Consider the following 26,706-nt stretch of genomic DNA (forward strand, 5'->3'; position numbering starts at 1 on the left):
ATTATTGCTGTTTATCAATATGAGGACCAAAGTTGTGCCAATGAAAGTCAAAGAAGCCACTATGAGACTGAGAAACAAGAATACAACTGCGAGACATCAACAAAACCTTGGGATTACCAAAATCAACTGTTTAGAACATTGTTAAGAAGAAAGAGTATTGGTGACCTTACTAATCTCAAAGTGACTGGCATTGAGTCTGTCCAAAGCAAGCGTTGTCTGCAGAGGGCGCTCAGCATCGCCAAGGACTGCTCTCACCCCAACCATGAACTGTTTACCCTCCTACCATCCGGCAGGCGCTACAGGTCTCTCTGTTGCCGAACCAACAGGTCGAGGAACAGCTTCTTCCCGGCGGCTGTCACTCTACTCAACAACGTACCTTGGTGACTGCCAATCACCACCCCCCCGGACACTTATTATTATTTATTCAAATCATTTGCTATGTCGCTCTTCCAGGGAGATGCTAAATGCATTTCGTTGTCTCTGTACTGTACACTGACAATGACAATTAAAATTGAATCTGAATCTGAGACCAAAGAAGACCTTCATAGCTGATGACAGAAGAATTATCTCCATAATAAAGAAAAATACCCAAACACCTGGCAGACAGATCAGAAACACTCTTTGGGAATTGGTGATTTATCTATGACCACTGTCTGCAGAAGACTTCATGAACATAAATACAGAGGCAACACTGCAGGAATGCAAACCACTGGTTAGCTGCAAAAATAGGATGGCCAGGTTAGTTTGCCAAGTAAAGAGCAACAACAGTTCTGGAAAAAGGTTTTGTGGACAGATGAGATGAAGATTAACTTGTATCAGAGTGATGGCAAGAGCAAAGTATGGAGGAGAGAAGGAACTGTCCAAGATCCAAACCACACCACCTCATCTGTGAAATGGCCTGGACATGTATGGACGCGGAAGGTACTGGCTCACTTATCTTCATTGATGATACAACTGCTGACGGTAGTGGCATAATGAATTCTGAAATGTATAGACACATCCTATCTGCTCAAGTTCAAACAAATGCCTCAAAACTCATTGGCTGGTAGTTCATTCTACAGCAAGACAATGATCCCAAGCTAAAGCAACAAAGGAGTTTTTCGATGCTAAAAAATGATCCATTCTTGAGTGACCAAGTCAATCACCCGATCTGAACACAATCTAACATGCCTTTTATAAGCCGACGCGAAAACTGAAGGGTACAAGCTCCAGAATCAAGCATAAGCTAAAGATGGCTGCAGTACAGGCCTGGCAGAGCATCACCAGGGAACACACCCAGCAACTGGTGATGTCAATGAGTCGCAGACTTCAAGTAGTCATTGCATGCAAAGGATACCGTATGCAACAAAATACTAAACATCACTTTCATTTACATGACATTGCTGTGTCCCAAACATTATGGTGCTCTGAAATGGTTGGGGGGAAGAGAGACTATGTATAAATGCTACTGTAATTTCTACATGGTGAAACCAAAATGTGTAAAAATGGCCTTTAAAATCTGACAATGTGCACTTTAAACTTTTTTTTCTATTACAAATGTCAAATTGTGGAGTACAGAGGCAAATAAATAAATGATGGGTCATTGTTCCAAATATTATGGAGGGCACTAAGTAGTCAAACCTCATCCTTTATAATCTATCCACCTAACTCACAATTGTCCTGTGGTGTATCAAGTTTCGTTCAGATTTATGTTATATTTCACAGTTTTTTACATTTTCAACTTTAATTAGTTTAATAAGTAATAATTACTTAATATACAGGAAGAGATGTATCAACAGAGCCATCTCCATCATCAAAGACCCCTACCACCCATCGCATCACATGTTCTCCATCCTGCCATCTGGGAAGAGGTACAGGAGCATTAGCTGCAAAACCAGCAGGATGCTCCTCAGCTTCTTCCCGCAGGCTATAAGACTGATAAACGGACTTAGCCCCCTGCCAAAGTATCGCGCACCAACCACCAACCTGGACACACTGCAGCAGCTGTTGATCGGAACGCCTGTTGATGTTTAGTAGAGAGTAGAGTGTTTAATTTAATTTGTTCATGATATATGTATTTTTATTTCTATTTACTTGTTATTTGTAATGCACACTGAACGGACACTGGTTGAGCAACGTTTTTTTGTTTCCTCTGGGTATGTGAGTACTCAGGAAATAACAATAAAGATATACTGATACCGATACTGATAAGGTGGATGAGTTGAATGTACAGATAGCTATTAATGACTATGATATAGTTGGGATCACGGAGACATGGCTCCAGGGTGACCAAGGCTGGGAGCTGAACATCTGGGGATATTCAATATTCAGAAGGGATAGACAGAAAGGAAAAGGAGGTGGGGTAGCATTGCTGGTTAGAGAGGAGATTAACACAATAGAAAGGAAGGACATTAGCTTGGAGGATGTGGAATCGATATGGGTAGAGCTGCGAAACACCAAGGGGCAGAAAACGCTAGTGGGAGTTGTATACAGGCCACCTAACAGTAGTAGTGGAGCTTGTGAGACCACACCTGGAGTATTGCGTACAGTTTTGGTCTCCTAATCTGAGGAAAGACATTCTTGCCACAGAGGAAGTACAGAGAAGGTTCACCAGACTGATTCCTGAGATGGCAGGACTTTCATATGAAGAAAGACTGGATAGACTTGGCTTGTACACGCTAGAATTTAGAAGATTGAGGGGGGATCTTATAGAAACTTACAAAATTCTTAAGGGGTTGGACAGGCTAGATGCAGGAAGATTATTCCCGATGTTGGGGAAGTCCAGAACTAGGGGGTCACAGTTTAAGGATAAGAGGGAAGTCTTTTAGGACCGAGATGAGAAAATCATTTTTTACACAGTGGTGAATCTGTGGAATTCTCTGCCACAGAAGGTAGTTGAGGCCAGTTCATTTGCTATTTTTAAGAGGGAGTTAGATGTGGCCCTTGTGGCTAAAGGGATCGGGGGATATGGAGAGAAGGCAGGGATGGGATACTAAGTTGGATGATCAGCCATGATCATATCGAATGGCGGTGCAGGCTCGAAGGGCTGAATGGTCTACTCCTGCACCCATTTTCTATGTTTGTATGGGGATGGCATCAAACAGGAAATTAGAAATGTGTGCAACAATGGTAAAACAGTTATAATGGGTGACTTCAATCTACATATAGATTGGGTGAATCAAATTGGCAGGGGTGCTGAGGAAGAGGATTTCTTGGAATGTATGCGGGATAGTTTTCTAAACCAGCATGTAGAGGGACCAACGAGAGAGCAGGCAATTCTAGACTGTGTAATGAGGAAGGGTTAGTTAGCAGTCTTGTTGTGCATGGCCACTTGGGCAAGAGTGACCATAATATGGTTGAGTTCTTCATTAGGATGGAAAGTGACATAATTAATTCAGAAACAAGGGTTCTGAACTTAACGAAAGGTAACTTTGAGGGTATGAGATGTGAATTGGCCAAGATAGACTGGCAATTGATTCATAAAGGGTTGACAGTGGATATGCAATGGAAGGCATTTTAAGACTGCATGGATGAACTACAACATTTGTTCATCCCAGTTTGGCAAAATAATAAATCGGGGAAGGTAGTGCATCCGTGGATAACAAGGGAAATCAGGGATAGTATCAAAACAAAAGCATACAAATTAGCCAGATAAAACAGCCTACCAGAGGACTGGGAGAAATTCAGTCCAGCAGAGGAGAACAAAGGGCTTAATTAGGAAAGGGAAAATAGATTATGAAAGAAAACTGGCAGGGGACATAAACTGACTGCAAAAGTTTTTATAGATATGTGAAGAGAAAAAGATTAGTTAAAACAAATGTAGGTCCCTTGCAGTCAGAAACAGGTGAATTGATCATGGGGAACAAAGACATGGCAGACCAATTGAATACATACTTTGGTTCTGTCTTCACTAAGGAAGAAATAAATAATCTGCCGGAAATAGCATGGGACCGGGGGTCAAATGAGATGGAGGAACTGAGTGAAATCCAGGTTAGTCGGGAAGTGGTGTTGGGTAAATTGAATGGATTAAAGGCCGATAAATCCCCAGGGCCAGATAGGCTGCATCCCAGAGTACTTAAGGAAGTAGCCCCAGAAATATGAATGCATTAGTGATAATTTTTTTAAACTCTTTAGATTCTGGAGTAGTTCCTGAGGATTGGGGGGTAGCTAATGTAACCCCACTTTTTAAAAAGGGAGGGAGAGAGAAAACGGGGAATTACAGACCAGTTAGTCTAACATCGGTAGTGGGGAAACTGCTAGAGTCAGTTATTAAAGATGGGATAGCAGCACATTTGGAAAGTGGTGAAATCATTGGACAAAGTCAGTATGGATTTATGAAAGGTAATTCATGTCTGACGAATCTTTCGAGGATGTATCTAGTAGAGTGGATAAGGGAGAACCAGTGGATGTGTTATATCTGGACTTTCAGAAGGCTTTCGACAAGGTCCCACATAAGAGATTAGTATACAAACATAAAGCACACGGTATTGGGGGTTCAGTATTGATGTGGATAGAGAACTGGCTGGCAGACAGGAAGCAAAGTAGGAGTAAACGGGTCCTTTTCACAACGGCAGGCAGTGACTAATGTGGTACCACAAGGCACCGTGCTGGGACCCCAGCTATTTACAATATATTAATGATTTGGACGAGGGAATTGAATGCAACATCTCCAAGTTTGCGGGTGACACGAAGCTGGGGGGCAGTGTTAGCTGTGAGGAGGATGCTAAGAGGCTGCAAGGTGACTTGGATAGGCTGGGTGAGTGGGCAAATGCATGGCAGATGCGGTATAATGTGGATAAATGTGAGGTTATCCACTTTGGTGGCAAAAAGAGAAAAGTAGACTATTATGTGAATGGTGGCCGATTAGGAAAAGGGGAGATGCAACGAGACCTGGGTGTCATGGTACACCAGTCATTGAAAGTAGGCATGCAGGTGCAGCAGGCAGTGAAGAAAAGCAAATTGTATGTTAGCATTCATAGCAAAAGGATTTGAGTATAGGAGCAGGGAGGTTCTGCTGCAGTTGTGCAGGGTCTTGGTGAGTCCACACCTGGAGTATTGCGTACAGTTTTGGTCTCCTAATCTGAGGAAAGATATTCTTGCCGTAGAGGGAGTACAGAGAAGGTTCACCAGACTGATTCCTGGGATAGCAGGACTTTCATATGAAGAAAGACTGGATAGACTCGGCTTGTACTCGCTAGAATTTAGAAGATTGAGGGGGGGGATCTTATAGAAACTTACAAAATTCTTAAGGGGTTGGACAGGCTAGATGCAGGAAGATTTTTCCCGATGTCGGGGAAGTCCAGAACAAGGGGTCACAGTTTAAGGATAAGGGGGAAATCTTTTAGGACCGAGATGAGAAAAACATTTTTCACACAGTGGTGAAACTCTGGAATTCTCTGCCACAGAAGGTAGTTGAGGCCAGTTCATTGGCTATATTTAAGAGGGAGTTAAATGTGGCCCTTCTGGCTAAAGGGATCAGGGGGGTATGGAGATAAGGCAGGTACGGGATACTGAGTTGGATGATCAGCCATGATCATATTGAATAGCGGTGCAGGCTCGAAGGGCCGAATGGCCTACTCCTGCACCTATTTTCTATGTTTAAAAAATCCCAATTTGTGAAAAATGTCTTCCATGTGTAGCTATGACTTCACAATGGGATTGTAGCCATCCCAGATTACAATGTTGCAAGCCCAGGACACCAAGTCATGCCAGCCCTAGTAAGTGCAATTGCAAGCTACAATGTTGCAATTTAAAAAAAAAGATTCCTGATTTTTTTTTATTTAATGTGGGAGGATGAATAAGGGGAAATGAGCTTCCCCTGCGCAGTTAGGGGCTATGGGTGAATGCTGGAACATTGTGTTGGGGGAACGGCTTGCGTTGGGGGAAATGGAAGAGTGGTGGAATATTACATTGGGGGGAACAGGTTGCGTTGGGGGACCAGGCATCCCGTGTGACAGGGACCTAACGGGTCACACTTGGTCCAGTGGACTGTAAAATCTTGCCAACCATGCAAGGCTAGCTGGCCTATAGTTCTAAATGTGATTAGCAGAAGGACAATATGATGATAAAAGCTAGTCAAAGGCAGTTACTGTGAAAACAATACTTTACACACTTCTGCTTCGCTCCCTTCTTGAACAGAGTAATATTAGCAATTTTCTAATGGTCTAGAACCACTTCTGACTCAAGTGATTCTTGAAAAATCACTACTAATACCACTCCAACCTCGAATTACACCTCTTTCAGAACCCTGGGGTGCAGTCCTATCTAATCCGTGAGACATCCACTTTCAGACCTTTCAGCTTCCCAAGCACCTTTTCCTTAGTAATAGCCACTCCACGAATTTCCACCCTTTGACTCGTGTATTTCAGGCACATTATTGGTGTCTTCCACTGTGAAGACTGGTGCAAACAATGTATTCCAATTCATCTACCATTTATTTATTCCCCATTATCACTCCTCTAGGGTTTGGACACGCTAGAGGCAGGAAACATGTTTCCGATGTTGGGGGAGTCCAGAACCAGGGCCCACAGTTTAAGAATAAGGAGTAAGCCATTTAGAACGGAGACGAGGAAACACTTTTTCTCACAGAGAGTGGTGAGTATGTGGAATTCTCTGCCTCAGGAGGCGGGTTCTCTGGATGCTTTCAAGAGAGAGCTAGAAAGGGCTCCTAAAAATAGCGGAGTCAGGGGATATGGGGAGAAGGCTGGAACGGGGTACTGATTGGGGATGATCAGCCATGATCACATTGAATGGCGGTGCTGGCTCGAAGGGCCAAATGGCTACTCCTGCACCTATTGTCTATTGAATAATAGGAAGTGACCACACATCGACCTTTGCTGTAAAATCTGCCGGAAGATTCATTATTAAGTTAATAAATGATATGGTGCAGATGATACCGCAAAGTCAGTTTACAGATCTAAATCGGTACATAATACACATTATATCCTAACGTGAGTTTTGAAAACACGAAAAATCGCCAGAAATATATATCATTTATAGAAAAAGACTGATTCAATTTCACAAGCTATATGGACCATCCTGGGAAATTTAACTCCAGGTAAAAAATAATGAAGTCATTAAAATTGGCAAAGTAGGGTTTAAATCGTTTTATCTAATGCTGTATTTTGTTCAATGCTTTATTTGTATTTGGGATCAGCCACAAATACGAAGTCAAAATTGAGAGAGCAATCTGCCACTATGTGGAATTAAAACTCATTGGGTTCTTTGACGTTACTATACGTTGCAGTATAGTATTATTAACATTTCAAATATTTATTACATATGATACAACGAAACCATTACAGCGCGTAAGTTCAATTAAACGCAAACCATCATCATAGAATGCAGGAATTCTCATTTATTTGTTCCAAACACAAGCCGCAAAGCAGGAAATTGTCTTTGAATTAAATATTCGAGTCTATACATAAAAACACGACACGCAGTTTCATTCTGTACTACTGGGCGGTTTAACAACATCCAACATTTGAGACATTGAGCATGAGATTTTCGGAAGGCACATCGTATATCTGGGCAGAGACAACGTTGTTCATGTGACACGACTATCAAGGTAGCTGCAGCAGGCTGGCAATAATTGTCCACAAAGCAATCATTACCTTGGGCCGGTTTGTTGTGCGGACCACTGACACTGGGAGGCGCGGTCTGCTTTGTGTCTGAGACGTCCCGGCGCCGACCCGCCCCCGCCTCACGGTGATTGGACCGTGCGATCAGAGGGCGGTGCCAGGCACCCGCCCTGCTCGCTGCGACTGGCTGGGGTGGCTGTCAATCACCCGGGGGAGGCGGGCTCTGCATCTGGGACTTGGTTCTGGCGAGAATTAATTGTCCCCGGGACCTGCGCTCGCTCGCTCGCTGCCTCGACCGCTGCTTCATTCCTTCCTCACTCCCTCCCTCCCTCCCTCCACGCCGCCCATGTAAAGTATTGATTTCATTTTTTCTTTTCGTTTCACTAATTTGCAAACGTACTATTTGCCAACCTTCCACATGGAGAGGGCGGATTTGCCGAGGCAGCCGAAGTGAAAGTGCAAGTGTGTCGGTGAGTTCTTTCCTTGTGACATTTGTGGTGCTGAGAGATTGAACCAGAGTGCAGCTGCAGCGCTTATCGAAGCGTGGGCGGCGGTAACGACAGCAGTTTGGAGGTTAGGAAGCCTGAGACGTATTCACTTGTACGCTTGGAGGCTGGAAACTTGGCTGTCATGGTTTAAAAATAGATTGATGTGCAATATCACCGTGAAGGGGTAGCGAGCGGTGGGAGCGATCTTGAACTTCTTGCTGGGCTGCGGTCTGCCCGTGAACTTCACGAGCAGTGCTTTCACAAAGCGGCATCCTCCCGGCCCTTCAGACGGACACATTAAAAATAAACCATATCTTGGGGTGTTTTCTCTTTTCTAAAACAGTGAAAATAAATCATCTCATAGTATTTTTATTTATTTTATAACACTGCAATTTGCATGTGTTCCCGTCAAACGTGTGTGAATCGGGTAGGATTGCTGCAAATGCAACAAATGGTTGGTTGGTGTATAGGTTATTTTCCAAACAATTCATGACACAAATTTTAGTTTATTATCAAAAGGGTTTAAATGCACTCTCAACCATATTGGCAGTTGCAGTTTTTATGATATTTACATATAATTCGTGACAAATTGTTTAACCCATAATCTAAAGGGTTTAAACGCACACATGCCGCATTCATAATTGCTGATAAGGACGAAAATACCGAATTTAATCCCGAATTGTACTGGTCAATAATGAAGGCAATAAACCGAGAGTTCGGAAACGTTTCCAAGGGGAAAAAAACTGCGTATGTTAGTAGAAAAATTGAATAAAATCATAATGCTGTAGATACTCAACACGTCGGCCACGGTGTCTGTACGCAGTTCGGGTGTTGTCTGTACGCAGTTTCTCCCCGTGATCTTCCTGGGTTTCCGAGATCTTCGGTTCCTCGCACACTCCAAAGACGTACAGAGAGATTTGTAGGTTAATTGGCTTGGCAACTGTAAAAATTGTTCTCTAAACTAAACGTCAGCCAGCATTGGCGAAGAGAGGTGCAACAAACGTTTTGAGTCGATGACTTTACATCGGAACATGAATCCTGTTTCATTCCCTCTCCCCACCGACGCTGCCTGACCTGCGGAGTATTTTTTTGTTTTGCAGCATCTGTAGTATTTTGTATTTCAATTTGAAGAGTTGAGAAATAACATTTCCTGGGATGTCAGGACTTTCATATGAAGAAAGACTGGATAGACTCAGCTTGTACTCGCTAGAATTTAGAAGATTGAGGGGGGATCTTATAGAAACTTACAAAATTCTTAAGCGGTTGGACAGGCTAGATGCAGGAAGGTTGTTCCCGATGTTGGGAAAATCCAGACCAAGGGGGTCACAGTTTAAGGATAAAGGGGAAATCTTTTAGGACTGAGAGGAAAAAAACATTTTTTACACAGAGAGTGGTGAATCTTTGGAACTCTGCCACAGAAGGTAGTTGAGGCTACAGTTCATTAGCTATATTTAAGAGGGAGTTAGATGTGGCCCTTGTGGCTAAAGGGATCAGGGGGTATGGAGAGAAGGCAGGTACAGGATACTGAGTTGGATGATCAGCCATGATCATATTGAATGGCGGTGCATGCTCGAAGGGCCGAATAGCCTACTCCTGCACCTATTTTCTATGTTTCTATAGGGTGATTTCACCAAATGTCAAATGAGCGTAGATCCCCCCTCACGTGACCGAAAAATTTAACTGGAGGACATATGTCACTTCGGTACATGTTAGTGAATGGGGAAACACGCACTTTCACACCCGTTAAAAACATGGAAAACGGCCGATTTTTGAGCTGAAATTTTCTGTGCTAGTCGGGGTGACCGTGAAGCACAGCTACCTAAATTATCGCGTTTGCTCACTGAATTTCATCAAAAGTAAGTTAATAATGCCTTACTTTTGATGAAATTCAGCGAGCAAACGCGATAATTCCCGATATTTTGGACCTTTAAATCTCCACGGCAAATGTCTGCTGTTCACTTCTGCTGTTTTTCCACCTTCGGTTCCCTCTTGTAATTACCTTACTTTCTATCTTTTTTTTTGCCTGAAAATTTAGGTAGCTGTGTTTCACGGTCACCCCGACTAGCACAGAAAATTTCAGCTCAAAAACCGGCCGTTTTCCATGTTTTTAACGGGTGTGAAAATGCGTGTTTCCCCATTCACTAACATGTACTGAAGTGACATATGTCCTCCAGTTAAATTTTTCGGTCACGTGAGGGGTGATCTACGCTCATTTGACATTTGGTGAAATCACCCTATTAGAAGACTGACATTTGATATCTGTTTCGGAAAAATGTCATCATAAAGAAAATTAACAATGACAGGAAAACCACAAACATCTTCATTTAACATTAATGTTTTAAGAACTTTTAATACCGATTCAACACGTTGTAACTGTCATTCTGCAGAAATTATCGTTGCCTGAATTTCTTTTTTTCCCCATTTGGAAGTGTCCTAGGGAGTAATCCCATCACCCTTAAAACCTTCTAGTATCTTGTTAGTAATTGTTGGTTGTTGAAGTGATTGCAGCATGATCGATCCTATTCTCACCTGGAAATCTATGTTCAATCCTTCCCTCTGATCCCTGTCCCCTGCCCTATTCCACCCTAAATGTTGAAAACCTAACTACCAGCTAACCTGGTTGGTAAAAGTGTGTTTCTGTTTGCGTGCTTCATTTATTAAGCTCTACAGCCATGGTTATAAACTTGTAAAAGTGAAATTCAACTCTACAATGATTAGAAATTGTGTTTATTCCAAATTTGGACAATGTGGGACTTCAAGAGAAATGTGTAAGTAGTCTTCTCCCAATAGCTTGCTGTCCTGGACTTTCTAGGTCGGGTCTCCAAACTATGGCCCACAGGCCACATCTGGCCGCCACGAGATTTTATCCAGCCCGCAGCAAGCTCTTAACACGTTGCGTGCGACGGGCTGTCTAGTGGGTTCTGTGGTAGCGCAGCTTTAGAGATACAGCGCCGAAACGGGCTCATCGTAGCGATGCCCTAATGCACTAGCAATATCCTACACACACTCGGGACAAATTCAATTAACCGGAGTGTGGTGTGTGGGAGGAAACCAGAGCACCCGGAGAAACCCCACGCAGGTACAAACTCCGTACAGACAGCACCCGTAGTCAGGATGGAACTGGGTTTCTGGTGCTGTGAGGCAATGACTCTACCGCTGCGCCACCGTGCCACTGCTCTTGTGTTTCAAAGGCAAGTTGTGCGGGTGGGGGGGGAGGTAGTTGGCGGCAAGGTCGGCCAGGGTCGGTGTGTAGTGGTTCCCCCCCCCCGTAAGGGTGATCCGTGAACAGCTCCCGCTCCGGGGCGCCACACTGACCTGGACCCTTTGACTGGTTCTCCGCCGAAGTGTGCCGGCATGGCCAGGGGAATCCTCCCTCCCCCAGCTTCCCCCACCGGCCCTGCGGAGATCTGCAGCCGGCTCAGTGTGTGTGTGTGTGCCCGATGAGTGGGCATTATGCGTCCTTGTGTCAGAGTCCATGTGTGCGTGTGCGTTTCTGTGTCAGTGTGTGCGCATGTCAATGTGTGTGCATGTCACTGTTTGCATGTGTCAATGCGTGTGTATGTTACTGTGTGTGTGTGACACTTTATATTTGGCCTGCAGAAATGTGCCAAATATATAATGTGGCCCTCATGCAGGTGATAGAGATTGTATGTTTAGAAAATGGTATGCCTGCAGTACATTTCTATCATGGTACCCATTCCAAGCACGGTACACAGGCGGTGGAGGAAATGATTGCTCGGAGTAATGGATCAGGCCTATCAAGTGGCCTGCTTCTACCAGGATGATGTAAAGCTTCTTCAATGCTGCAGCTTTTCACGGGAATTTAGAGTATTTCATTATGCATCTGATCTGAGCATTGTAGAATGTGGAAAGGTTTTGGGGAGTCGGGAAGTGAGCATAATCCTGACATGATTCTGTTGAATTACCGATGGAACACACAGTGCTGTCAATTCTATTAATGTCAAGGATGCTAATTTCTGTTTTTCATCAAACATAGAACAGTACAGTGCAAAAGTAGGCTATTCAGCCCACAATGTCTGTTTCTGAATATGATGCCAAGCATCTCTTTCGACCTGTGCATAACCTATATCCCTCCATTTCCTGCATATCCATATGCCTATCCAAAAGCCTCTTTAATGCCCCTATCGTATCTGCCTCAAACACCAACCCTGGCAGCATGTTCCAAATGTACACCACGCTCTGTGTTCACAAAAATAAAATGCCCCACACTTATTATTTAAACTTTGTCCCATCTCAGATTAAACCTTTGCCCTCTAGTATTTGATTTTTCCATCCTTTGATTTCTACATCCTTGTTGGAGATGTTCATTTTCTTAACTTGGTGGAATGAATTTTGCGAGTCACCCTAGGTTATATCCGATGAGTGAATGTCTTGCTACATGTAGACATGAATTCTTTGTTTATCTGACACCGTGCAAGTGGAATTGAAAACTCTGTTCATCTGTAACTAATCCTATTTCAGATGCTATGATGGAAAGAAAACCTTTTTGAGGCAGGTACACAAAAAAGCTGGAGAAACTCAGCGGGTGCAGCAGCATCTATGGAGTGAAGGAAATGGGCAACGTTTCCTATTTCCTTCGTTCCATAGATGCTGCTGCACCCGCTGAGTTTCTCCAGCTTTTTTTGTGTACCTTCTATTTTCCAGCATCTGCAGTTCCTTCTTAAAAACCTTTTTGAGGCAGCTTAGTATATTTAGTTCTAGGACACTGCCCAAGGAAGTTTCCATTAATAAATAATGTCATGAGTTTTTGTTATTGAAAATATTTTTTTCTGCCTCACCACTGTAAGTAATGTAAAAGTATTGAAATGCTCCAGGCATGATTTAGAAGTAAGTAATCTTCTTTTAATGTAGCCCCACTGGATTTTCAGGAATCAATCATCGGATCCATTTTCCAGACAAGTTTTAATTTTAAATCTTGCATTTTAGAAACATGCTATCAACCATAAAATGAGGAAAGCTATGTTCATTGGTTACAAAATAAAAATATTTCAGTCTGTATCTGTGTCCTTCGTGTTAAAAGGAATCAAAAGGCACTCGCAGATTAAAAGATTGCTCGACTCATTCATGAACATTCATATTTAAAATTATCAATATTAATATATAATATATTGCATCCCTTTGGATGTTAATGATAAAATATGAATTAAGATAATTCATGATTAGTGTGGCACAGTGGCGTAGTGGTAGCATTGCTGCCATACAGCGCGAGAGAGCCAAGTTTGATTTGGTGCTGTCAGTATGGAGTTTGTACATTCTCCCTTTGACTCTGTGGGTTTTCTTCAGGTGCTCTTGTCTTTTCCCACTTTCCAAAAGCATGCAGTTTTGTAGGTTAATTGGCCTGTGTAGGGTGTCCCTAATGTGTGGGATAGAACTAGTGTATGGGTGATCATTGGTCAGCAGGGACTCGGTGAGCCGAAGATCCTATTTCCACGCTGCATCGCTAAACTAAGAAAGAACTTGCTCTGTAAATTACTTGCGGAATATGGTTTAAAAAATCCAGGAATGTTGCTCTAAATCTTTTTGAATGACCCATCTTTGCACTTTGACCAAAGAATAAAACAGTTAACACAGTAAAGGCCATGTCCCACTTTCCCGAGTTTTCCCCTTGATTCGAACTCGGGGAATGTCGATAGCGAGGTAGTAGGAGGCTGTAATAGTCTGTAGATGTTTCCTAGTGGCTCGTAATGCCAGCCATAGGAACACGGGGCATCAGGTAAGTCGGGACGTTTTTTCAACATGTTGACAAATGTCCACGAGTAAAAAAAATAGCCCCGAGTACCTACAAATAGCTATTACCGTAATTCTCCGAGTTCGAATCAAGGGGAAAACTCGGGAGAGTTCGTGAGTAACTTGAGAAAGTGGGACAGGGCCTTAAGCAAGAAGTAGTTGAATCTGATAACATGTAATGTACAAGAAGGAACTGCAGATGCTGGAAATCAAAGGTAGATAAAAATGCTGGAGAAACTCGGCATCTATGGAATGAAGGAATAGGTGACGTTTCGAGTCGAGACCTTTCTTCAGACTGATGTGGGGGGGGGGAGAAGAAAGCAAGCTTGGCGATCGTTTCACCCAACACTCCGCCAGTTCTGATCTCCTGGTGGCCCAGCACTTCAACTCCCCCTCCCATTCCGAATCTGACTTTTCTGTCCTGGGCCTCGTGCATGGCCAGAGTGAGTCCCACTGTAAATTGGAGGAGCACCACCTCATTTTTCGCCTGGGTAGTTTACACCCCAGTGGTATGAACATTGACTTCTACAATTTCAGCTAGTCCTTGCTTTCTCCCTCTTTCCCCTCCCCTTCCCAGCTAGTGGCAAAAACAGGAAAGCAGAATATTATCTAAATGATGGCCGATTAGGAAAAGGGGAGATGCAGTGAGACCTGGGTGTCATGGTACACCAGTCATTGAAAGTAGGCATGCAGGTGCAGCAGGCAGTGAAGAAAGCAAATGGTATGTTAGCTTTCATAGCAAAAGGATTTGAGTATAGGAGCAGGGAGGTTCCACTGCAGTTGTACAGGGTCTTGGTGAGACCACACTTGGAGTATTGCGTACAGTTTTGGTCTCCAAATCTGAGGAAGGACATTATTGCCATAGAGGGAGTGCAAAGAAGGTTCACCAGACTGATTCCTGGGATGTCAGGACTGTTTTATGAAGAAAGACTGGATAGACTTGGTTTATACTCTCTAGAATTTAGGAGATTGAGAGGGATCTTATAGAAACTTACAAAATTCTTAAGGGGTTGGACAGGCTAGATGCAGGAAGATTGTTCCCGATGTTGGGGAAGTCCAGGACAAGGGGTCACAGCTTAAGGATAAGGGGGAAATCCTTTAAAACCGAGATGAGAAAAACGTTTTTCACACAGAGAGTGGTGAATCTCTGGAACTCTCTGCCACAGAGGGTAGTTGAGGCCAGTTCATTGGCTATATTTAAGAGGGAGTTAGATGTGGCCCTTGTGGCTAAAGGGATCAGAGGGTATGGAGAGAAGGCAGGTACGGGATACTGAGTTGGATGATCAGCCATGATCATATTGAATGGCGGTGCAGGCTCGAAGGGCCGAATGGCCTACTCCTGCACCTAATGTCTATGTTTCTATGTTTCTCCCACAGCCCACTGCTTCTGCCTCTTCCTTTCTTCTTCCCCCCCCCCCCACACCATCAGTCTGAAGGCCTTGACTCGAAACATCACCTATTCCTTCGCTCCATAGATGCTGCTCACCAGCTGAGTTTCTCCAGCATTTTTATCTACCATGTAATGTCTGTCATTTCCTTCTGATTCAAACTACAATCTTTGATCAATTGTTAGTTCTTGACAGGAAAAGCACATTGTACCTTACAAGGTTTTGACACTCAGACCTCTTATATGATTCTGCATTGTTCTCCTACGTCCCCATGATTCACTACCTGTGGAAGATCCATATATGATTTAGTATAGGCAAAACAAATATTTGTGATGCATGTTACGAACGTTTGCTGGAATGGAATGTTCCAAATTTCAACACTCAATAAATATTTTCTCCATATATGATTTACAAAATCTTTCATGTTCAATCTTGCAAAAGTAGTGGACATAAACAAGTTAACATGGTACCAAAAATGTGCATCTTGTACCTGACTCGAATGTCAAAAGTGTAAAACACATACATTTCCTATGCTTACTCCATGCAGTTACCCGCTGAGAACAGAAGCTAAGCTGATGGCAACCTTCCAACTACATGAAAATCTGGATCTGATATTATCCATTAGATTTCCAGAGTTTCACAGCAGCGTGTTGGACAAGGAGCTATTAAAATTCCTCTGTCTGAAGTTTGGATGGATTGAAAGATCCAGCATGGAAACTGATCCTTCAGCCCATTGAGTCTACACTGGCCATCAATCACCCATTCACACTAGCTCCGTTACCCCATGTTCGTATTCACTCCCTGCACCCTATGACAATTTACAGAGGCCAAAATGCTGTGACAATTATTTTACCTGGCCCTTCAGTGGCACCTTTGATTTCTGAAAAATACAGTTTGTACTGTGAAGGGAAATCTAGATGAAATAATGCACCTGGATTGCTGTGAAACAATGGCCAAGTTAAATGATGTAAATACAGTCTGGAAGCAGATGTTTCTTTACCTACTTGGTCAGAGAACTCCATATTATAGATGCAAAAAGCATTCATTTAAATAAATGGATTGTTTGACAAAAGTGCTTTTATATACAGACAAACTTTTATATTCATTCTTTCAGAATGATCTGCAGTTTCTTAAATAACAAAATAGTGCAAATCATACAAAGTAATAAAACTTTGTAAACTTAAAGAAAGATGTAATATTTGCAGATGGTGTGCAGATGGTCTGTTTGCCATTTCCTATGTCTCAAGCCAGAAGCTATAGCATTGCTTCCAGCCGGCAATGCCTCATTTATATTGCTTGGCTTCAATTAGAAATGTCCCACTCAGGAGGGAGGTCTGCATATACATACTAGTTTGCACAGTGCTCGCCTCTCTCATAAAAATTTAAATGTTTTTACAACCTGTTTTTAAACAGTGCTGGGAATTTATTTTGAGTGTTTTAACTTACCAATTAAGTTATATTCCATCCCCAACTATATGAGATCATCTTTACACCTAATTTATTGTTCTGTTACAATTATATTATTGCAAAGCAAAAAACTTCAATTATTCTGAAATGTAATTTGTTGGTACACTGCAATTTATTTCACATTTTACAAGTCAGATGCTCTTTTATATTTGCATAACAGGTCATTTTTGAACAATGATATGTTGAGATGACAGCATATTTAGTTTATCGGATTCCTCTAATTTGCAATATGAGCTCTGGTTTTAATGTTTATAATCGAGTAATTTGGATATATTAATTATGTTGTAAAGTCTGTTTTATTGAGCAGTCATTTTGGCAACAATAATCTCATGTCTTTTACTCATGAATGATCTTTTTTTATTGCATGTGTCTTTTTGGCAATGGGAATTTCATCAATTTGACATTTTGAGTTTTGGATGTGCTGGACTTCAATAAGTAAAATAGAGGGAAGCTTATGAATTTAAAGTAAGTGTTTAAATTTTCTGCATTATAATGGTAATTCTACTTCAACATATACTTGGTTGCAAAGCACTTTTTGGTTCATCCTGAATTTGTGCGAATTACTTCCTTTTTTTTAATTAAAAAAAAAAAGGTTTAGTTTTATTATTGTCACATGTACTTGGGTAACAATGAAAAGTTTTGTGTTTTATGCTATTCAAACAGATCAGATATACCATATAATGTGTTACATTTAATTTATTGTCCAGTGTAATGAGGTACAGTGAAAAGCTTTTGTTGCTTGCTAAATAGTTATCGGAAAGACAAGTCGGTGGGGGCGCTGCGAGTCCGCTGCCCTGCCAGCAGCGTGTCTGTTATTTCAACTTTTTTGTTTTTGGTTTGTCCAAGTGTTTGTTTTGGGTGTTTCTTGGTGTGTCTTGTGTGGGGTGTGAGGGGGGACAGGGGGAAACCGTTCTTCAGTCGCTCTCGATGGAGAGGTGACTTTTTCCATGTCGCTTCTCTGCCTCCCCTCACGCGGCCTAACAGCTGTAATTGGAGCAGCCTTTTCTGGAGTCGGGCCCAGAGCATCAACAGCAGGCGCAGTGTGGACTTTTTCTATCGTGGAGTGGGCAAACCCTTGCTGGGGGTCGCCAGAGAGCAGTGCTCCGATCGCTGGCCCACGGACTACGACATCCTGAAGCCACGGTCTGCGGAGCTTCTAACTGCGGGCGGGGCGTGGACTTTCCATCGCGGAGTCTGGGATCCCTTGCCGGGGATCGCCGGACAAGAGCTCCGACCGCCGGCCTGCGGCCTATAACATCCCGATGCCGCGGTCTGCGGAGCTTCTAGCTGCGGGCGGGGTGTGGACTTACCATCTGGAGCCTGGGATCCCTCGCCGGGGATCGCCGGAGAGGAGCTCCGACCGCCGGCCTGCGGCCTATAACATCCTGAAGCCGCGGTCTCCGATAAGAAAGTGCCGATTCGGGACCTCCAAGTCGTGGAGTGTGTTCGACCGTCCCGGCGTTGCAGTTTAGATCATCCCGACGAGAGGGCCTGCACATCCGGCCGTCCGTAGCAGCGACTACGGGTTCATGGCCCTGACCTTGGGTGAACAAGGGAGGAGGACTGGCAGAACTTTGTGCCTTCCACCACAATGAAGAATGCTGTGGTGGATATTTGTGATAAATCTTATTGTGTATTGTGTATTCTTTTTAAGTGTATCACTGCTGACAAATTCATTTCACTGCACCTTCGGGTGTATGTGACGAATAATATTAACTTTGACTTTGAATACACAATTACAGTCGAGCCATTCACAGTGTACAGATACTCAAATCAAAATTGAGTACAACAGATAGAACGAAGGGGAAGATACCGAGTGCAGAATCTAGTTCTCAGCATTGTAGAGCATCAGTTCCAAAGACAAAGTGCAATGTCCATAACTGGGTGGCAGTGAATCAAAAGGACAGTTCAGAAGCCTGATAACGGAGGGGAAGAAGCTGTTCCTGAGTCTGGTGGTGCGTGCTTTCACCTGTACCTTCAACCAGACAGGTTCAGGGAAAAGAGGGGAGGACCAGGGTGGGACCAGTCTTTGAATATGTGACCTGCTTTTCCAAGGCAGTAAGAGGTGTAGATGAATGTGGTGGAAATTGGTGGGAAATCTGAATGTAGTTCTATCAATCTAACATGACCTCATGACTAAGAATTGATGTTTTTCATGTTGTTTGAAGTTGGCAATAGAATAGCCAGCTAAATTTCATTTGAACTCTAGTAAAATGGAATCCATATATTTATTAGAAAGCCTATAATAATATGCAAAGATACAACTGCACACTGGTATCTTTCACTTTGTTTTGTGTGTGGCTTGATTGTAGTCATGTGTAGTATTATCTGATTGGGATAGCACACAAACAAATGCTTTTCATTGCGTCCTGGTGCCAGTGACAAGAATAATCCCAAACCTAAAAATTGTGGAAATTGGGAAGATGTTTTCATTTTAATCTAAATTCATTCACTGCTCTCCCCATTCAGGCACATAAATGGTTAAATGGAGCAGGGGCAGATCCAATTCTTCCCTGTGTTAATTGGGTTGCCTGCCATTTAAAATCATACACAGCATAGACATTCACCGTAAGCTAACAGAGCTACGTTTAAAAGTTTGGGTTTGGCTCCAGAGATATCATCAGGGCACAATCTGCAATGTAACCATAATCATGAGATCTGTGGTGGCCTCTGTAACTAGGCCAAAGTTTCCCGGGCCCCTCCAGAATGTCTGCTTCCCTCCCATCAAGTTGGAATTTCCCTTCCGGAATACTTGCCCTGTGCTAAAGATCGTTCTCTGAAATCTCCAGCGGCAGTTTGTTGCTGCTCCTCTTCAAAGACTTTTTGGCTGCTTGCCAACCATCTCTATCTTGGAGGTCACCAATCAGAGACCCATCAGATCTGGGAATTAAAGGGAAAGTGTACAGATTAAGATTAAAGTGTTTTCTATAAAAGTTGATACATTATAGGGAATGGGCTGACCAAAGAGCTACTAGACAGAGTCTGGAAAAAAAGAATATATAGTAAACAGTTGTGAGAGCACGTGATTCAGAGCTATTAGCTTTTAGGACTGAGCAGATGGACTGGAAAGAAAAAAGTGCACAGACAGTTCAAACTAAAGTGCTTTGCACAGAAGTTGATGAATACAGGGAATTGGGATTGGCATTGTTTCTCTTCTAAAATATCTAAATCCACACTGCACTCATTTTGACAAATGACATTTAAAGATAAATCGTGTAGTGATTTGAAGAAAAGATTGTGTATGTAAATTTGTTAGAAACTCTAACATTATGTAGAAATTGTTTTCTGTTTGGATTAGATTTAGAGTCATTTTGCTATATACTTAAGTCTGAACTGAATTTGTTTTGGTTTTACTGCAAAATAAACTGAATTTTGCATTTGTGTTAATCATCATTGTGCACAGATATTGTGCTCCTACACTTGCCTGTCAATCATGTTCCAACCACCTCAAATCAGTAGAAGTTGTGTTTGTAATATTTTCTGTTTTTACTTCAAATTTCTAGCATCTGCAGGTTTTTATGATGTTTATTTGCAGAGTCATGAAACTAAACTTTATGAAAATTATTTTGAAAGGAAAACATGGTCCAGGTACTTGGAGACTTGGAGTATTAAGGGATCATTGCTGGAAATGTTCAAATTAATGTTTTAAAATATTTTTAATTGTTTGTAGTTTGATCCAGATCTAAAAATATTGGCTTCAAAATTATTTAGTGAAGTACAACATTTTCGTGCTATGCCGTGGCCTTGGAGTTAAAAAATGACTGCTCAAAGCTATCAAGCTCTTCTGTGACAACATAGTGCTCTGTATTGTGATCATCCATGTGCATGATGGAATAAAATACAATTATTTTCACCTCTACATGAATACAATGTCTTAGCATATATTCTAATGAAAATTAAAAGGGACTATCTCTTCGTGAGTTGCTCTTGGATAGTTCACAGTGAATCAAGATCTGGAGCACTCTGAATGCTTCATCTACTCGACCTCACAGATATGTCTTCCTTATAAGAGCCTTTCAGCCTATGTCCTACTTGAATGAGAATGCCATGGATATTCCATAAAGCATCATTTTGGCACCGTAGAATTTCTAGCACATTTTAATTGTTTGGAAGCTCTTCACATTTAAGATGTATTTTATCTTTCTGATGTTGCACACCATCTGGTATAATATGAGCAAAATTGTATTTAATATGACCCGTTGGATTTATTCAATAGTTATGATTTTCCTGTGCATGAAAATGTGCATTTAATGAGTAAATGCAGTTTTTTTTTCCCAATATGTTGATGCAGCATTTTTTTTTTAATAGATGCGCTGGCTGGGAAGTAAACTGAAGTAAATCTTAAATCCATTTCCCATTCATGCTTCCTGTCGGTATTCTGCATGCTGAGCTTTAATTGATCCCTTGTGAAATAAATAGATCATTTAATGGGCCTCTGCAAAAGGAAGGAGTTTTATAATATTGTGAGACCTGAGTTTCCATTAGCTTATAACTTCATCCAGTAACTTAACCCCCACGATAAATGGGAGGCCCTGAAAATGTTCAGGAAAAATGAGGAAAAGCTCTTCACTGCCACGACCTCCCTTCCATTCATCACAAGCATACATTTATTAAACTAAGTCATAAGCTGATAGAGATAAATTATAAGACATGCATAGGCAATGATACAGGAATTAATGTGTAACAATCCAAACATGTTCATGCTCCTTTGGCCCTGCAAACAGCTTAAATCAAGCGATGTTTTCCTCCTTAAAAACTTGCAATGAAAACTTTTCACTTATTCATTGTTATGTATCCCCGATATATGCAGTGTCAAAGATGACTTTCAGGTGAGTGGAACTGTGACTGAATTGGTAGAATCCTTAAGACCTTTCCTAACTTGTGGGATAACTTCAACACATTGTGGGCAAGATAGACAAAATTGCAAAAAAGTAAAATTTACTCCCAACAGTTGCAGCAATATACAAAAGTCACTGGTAGCACGTGTCATCGGTGAGGGGACTCAGATCAAGTGAAGTAAATATTGTGTACTTTAAAAGTAATATATGGCATTGTTATGTTTGTGGAATATTTTATTTGGTAACAATAATTTTCATCCAAATACTCATTCTTCTGTATATTGCAGTTCATTCCTTTGACCAGGGGGAAGGGTGATTTGTTTGTTTCATTGGGTCAAACAGGTGGGTTAATGTTAGGATCAGGGTGGCCAAGCAGTAGTTGAGAACAATATTGCATTTCAGTTTGGGTGATAGAAATTGTTAAAAAAAGAAATGTGCCAGTGGGGATTCAATTGTAACTGTACGCTTCCACTATCAATAGAACCGTAAACATTAATAGCATGAAGCACACTCAACCAATCAAATTTATGCTGATTTATTACTGAAACTGTTCAAAACTAATATCAATTTTCTAACAATTGCGTTATGCAATTTTCTTAGCTTGAGTGATGATTCACTGCTCTGTGTACAGTCAATAAAACATGGGTTCAAGCGACGCTTCAGGGTCTGTACCCATCACACAGTCTAAGTTTAACACTATAATGCATTGCCAAGAATACCGCATTGTGAAGATGCTGTGTTTTGGTAGGACTCCTAAAACTCGACACATAATTTTATGACACCACTCAAAGAAAGGCTGAGAATTCCTGCCTACAATTACACTTGACAAACAGCCACAAAAAGATTGACTGGAAATGACCCCAATTTGACTGCCATATTGGACAAATATTACCCACTAATATTTCACATTGATTTAGGGGATCTTATTTTACACATAAGAAATTTAAGTTATTTGATGTGCTTTCTAGACAAGTTCTAATGATTTGACTAAATAAAATACAGTGCTAACTAGTAGCTGGCAATTGCAGTTCCATACTAACAAGGAAACTATAATGGGCTGGATTATGCTTGATTTGGCTTGCTCCTCACAATTGCCACATGCTGTTCCTGCAGCTGTATTTATTATTTTGTAGCCCAATAAGTCCAGTTAAACATCAGTTTCTGTTCTTTGACAGATCTTGAAGACTCTACTTTTGAACTGTCCTGAATGATCAGACACTTTAAAAACTGTTGATTTTACAATTGATTTTTAAAAGTTAAGAATTAAAAAAATTTAAATTGAAAGGAACAATTAATTATTAGCATTAACATTAAAAAATCACTTGCTGTTTCAGTCACGTTTGTCCGCACCTTCCTGATGAGCGAGCGTGCACTGCATAACCCAGCATAGTTGTCATGGAGTTGAAGGACCAGGTGCCAAGTATATCAGGGCCGCTCGGCTCAGACATGTGAATCCAGTGTGTTCATACTGAGTCCAGCATCAGGCTGACACTGAAATTTCAACCCATCTGTGTTTTCCATGTCACAAGTCGGGAATGTACCACAGTTCCTGAACTGCTGGTTATCAAGCAGCATGGACCATAAAGTACATATAGCACCTACGTTTTCAAGAGCGAGTTAGATTTAGGGTGGGCGGCGCGACTCTCGTCAGCAGCGGCCTCTGCAGTCAGTCTGTCTTTTTATTATTTTTGTCTCGTTTCTACGTAGTTTTTATTTATTTTTTTTGTCGGGGTATGTGTGTGGGGGGGTGGGGTTGTGGGGGGGGAACTTTAAGATCTTTCCCCTGCACGGGAGACCCAACCTTTTCTTTGTTGGGTCTCCGTTGTCGTTGGGGCTGGGCAACGTGGAGCGGCCTCCAGCAGGAACGACCTGGGGCTCCAGTTGCGGAGCTGCGGACTATTCACCGTCACGGGGCTGGCCGAGTCTGGAACGGGTGGAGCTGTGGTGGACACTGCTGTGACCCGATCCCCGGAGATTCGGAGGCTGCAGCTGCGGGTCTGTGGACAGTAATACCGGGAGCCCGCGGGTCCCTGGTGGGAGACCGCTTTTCGGCGCTTCCGCAGCGGCGACTTCTCCCGCCCGAGTTGCGGGGTTGAAGAGCACCTGGAGCCCTTTGAGCCTGCACTGCCATTCAATATGATCATGGCTGATCATCCAACTCAGTATCCTGTACCTGCCTTCTCTCCATACCGCAAGGGCCACATCTAACTACCTCTTAAATATAGCCAATGAACTGGCCTCAACTACATTCTGTGGCAGAATTCCACAGATTCACCACTCCCTGTGTAAAAATGTTTTTCTCGTCTCAGTCCTAAAAGATTTCCCCTTTATCCTTAAACTGTGACTTCTTGTCCTGGACTTCCCCAACATCGGGAACAATCTTCCTGCATCTAGCCTGTCCAACCCCTTAAGAATTTTGTAAGTTTCTATAAGATCCCCCCTCAATCTTCTAAATTCTAGCGAGTACAAGCCAAGCCTATCCAGTCTTTCTTCATATGAAAGTCCTGACATCCCAGGAATCAGTCTGGTGAACCTTCTCTGTACTCCCTCTATGGCAAGAATGGCCTCGAGTGTCTTGTGGTAATTTTGTAATATCTATTTGTATTAACCATATAACCATATAACAATTACAGCATGGAAACAGGCCATCTCGGCCCTACAAGTCCGTGCCGAACAACTTTTTTCCCTTAGTCCCACCTGCCTGCAATCGTACCATAACCTTCCATTCCCTTCTCATCCATATGCCTATCCAATTTATTTTTAAATGATACTAATGAACCTGCCTCCACCATTTCCACTGGAAGCTCATTCCACACCGCTACCACTCTCTGAGTAAAGGAGTTCCTCCTCATGTTACCCCTAAACTTCTGTCCCTTAATTCTGAAATCATGTCCTCTTGTTTGAATCTTCCCTATTCTCAAAGGGAAAAGCTTGTCCACATCAACTCTGTCTATCCCTCTCATCATTTTAAAGACCTCTATCAAGTCCCCCCCCTTAACCTTCTGCGCTCCAGAGAATAAAGACCTAACTTATTCAACCTATCTCTGTAACTTAGTTGTTGAAACCCAGGCAACATTCTAGTAAATCTCCTCTGTACTCTCTCTATTTTGTTGACATCCTTCCTATAATTGGGCGACCAAAATTGTACACCATACTCCAGATTTGGTCTCACCAATGCCTTGTACAATTTTAACATTACATCCCAGCTTCTATACTCAGTATTACGTTTTCTTAAATCTCCAGTTTGTTTGACTGTATCAGTTATCTATTAAATCCAGGACTGCCCCCTGTGGTCTTTATTTCAACCCAACCGCACCTCATCTCAATCCAAATCTCAATAGTAGGAAATAATGCTGCAGAATGGGAAATGAAATATTGGATAATAAAAACAGAAAATGCTGGAAATACTCATCTGGTCAGGCTGCATCTGTGGAAAGAGATTTGGGGCCCTTCATCAGTATTGGGAAGGGGATAAGGTTACACAGAAAAGCTGGAGAAACTCAGCGGGTGCAGCAGCATCTATGGAGCGAAGGAAATAGGCAACGTTTCGGGCCGAAACCCTTCTTCAGACTGATCAGGGGTGGGGGTGGGTGGGGACAAGAAAGGGAAAAGGAGGAGTAGCCGGAAGGCTGGAGGGTGGGAGGAGACAGCAGGGGAGCTGAGGAAGGGGAGGAGACAGCAAGGACTAACAGAATTGGGAGAAGTCAATGTTAATGTGGTCGTACAGTTGGAGGGCAGGAGGGATCACAGATGGGGACAGTTAGAGAGGAGGTTGTGAAACTGTCTCCGGAGAGAAGAGGAGAACTTCTTCAAGGTAGGCATATCTTGAAGAGATAACGCAGTAGAGTGTACACAGTGTTTAAGAGGGAACTGCAGATGCTGGAGAATCGAAGGTTACACAGAAAAGCTGGAGAAACTCAGCGGGTGCAGCAGCATAAGTTTGTTTAGCTGCACAGAAGGTGGTGGGTGAAGCAAGATGACCTTAGGGATGAGCTATAAAAAAGATTATTTGTTCAATGAGTGCATGGGTGTGAGAGAGCGAGAACAGGTCTTTGACCTGGACCATAAACTTTGTTTCCCTTCTCACAGACAGAGTCTGACCAGCTGACTATTTTTTGTTTTAATTGTCAGATGAAATCTTGCATTTCTTGTGTCAGTACTGTGATTCTGTTCCACAGTTATCTATTCATTGGTGGGATGAAGCATGGATGGCAATAGAGCATTTATTGCCATCCTTAATTATTCCTAAACTGATTGTTCATCGGGTGGCTTTGGAAGGGAGTTAAAGGGCCTGTCCCACAAGCATGCAACTCCATGTGGCAACCGCGACCTAAGCAACTCCATGCGGCAAACACTACCTAACCAGAAGCGGGGGCCACGCGGAGGTCGAGTGAGTGACATGAAGTGCGAGCGAAGTCCGCGGGAAATTCGCGGGTGACATACGGCATCGAGGCGGCTGCGAGCCGGCAGGCCGTTGCCGCGCGGAATTTTTAAACACGGTCAGTTTTTCGGAGCTCCGCGCAATGTCGAGACCAGCTCCGCACAACTCCGGCGATCGAAGTGGGACCGGCCCCGCGGCTCAAGCGACCACGTTAGGTAGCGCTTGCCGCATGTAGTCGCTTAGGTCGCGCTTGCCACATGGAGTCGCATGCTCGTGGGACAGGCCCTTAAGAGTTAACTACATGTTGCTGTAGGTGTGGAATGATGCATTGGCCAAACCGAATAACGACAGCGGATTTCTTGCCTTAAAGTGAGCTGCATGGGTTTGCACAAAATCCTGCAGATTTTGGGTCTTTGTTACTGATACTGTTAATTAAATTGCAGATCCAGTTACCTAATTGAACTTTAATTATTTGTCCAAGCCATGAGATTACTGGTCTAGGAACATAACCACTATCCTTCTGTCCTCTAAAAATATCCATGCGGATGTTGTTGGATATAACTGAGATGATATAGATTAATTCTTGATTAAGGTTTAGATTAAAAGCCATCTTTTGAAGAGATAGGGTCATAGAGTGATACAGTATGGAAACAGTCCCAACGTGCCCACACCGGCCAACATGTCCCAGCTACACTAGTCCCACCTGCCAGCATTTGGTCCATATCCCTCCTAACCTGTCCTATCCGTGTACCTCTCTAACATTTTCTTAAATGTTGGGATAAACCCAGTCTCAACTACCTCCTCTGGCAGCTTGATCCATACACCCACCACCCATTG

The 26,706-nt window shown here is 42.6% G+C and overlaps 1 protein-coding gene across 1 annotated transcript in view; it reads left to right on the plus strand.

Moving 5' to 3' along the window:
- Nucleotides 1–7,278: 7,278 nt before the first annotated feature.
- The window catches only part of LOC129695783 (E3 ubiquitin-protein ligase MARCHF3-like), a 69,399-nt gene continuing 49,971 nt past the window's right edge, over nucleotides 7,279–26,706 (plus strand). Inside the window, exon 1 of the mRNA XM_055633087.1 lies at nucleotides 7,279–8,029. The gene's annotated coding sequence lies outside the window, so the exon portion shown is untranslated. The remainder of the gene's footprint in view (nucleotides 8,030–26,706) is intronic.

This window comes from Leucoraja erinacea, chromosome 3, assembly GCF_028641065.1.
Source record: "Leucoraja erinacea ecotype New England chromosome 3, Leri_hhj_1, whole genome shotgun sequence".
NCBI lineage: Eukaryota > Metazoa > Chordata > Chondrichthyes > Rajiformes > Rajidae > Leucoraja > Leucoraja erinaceus.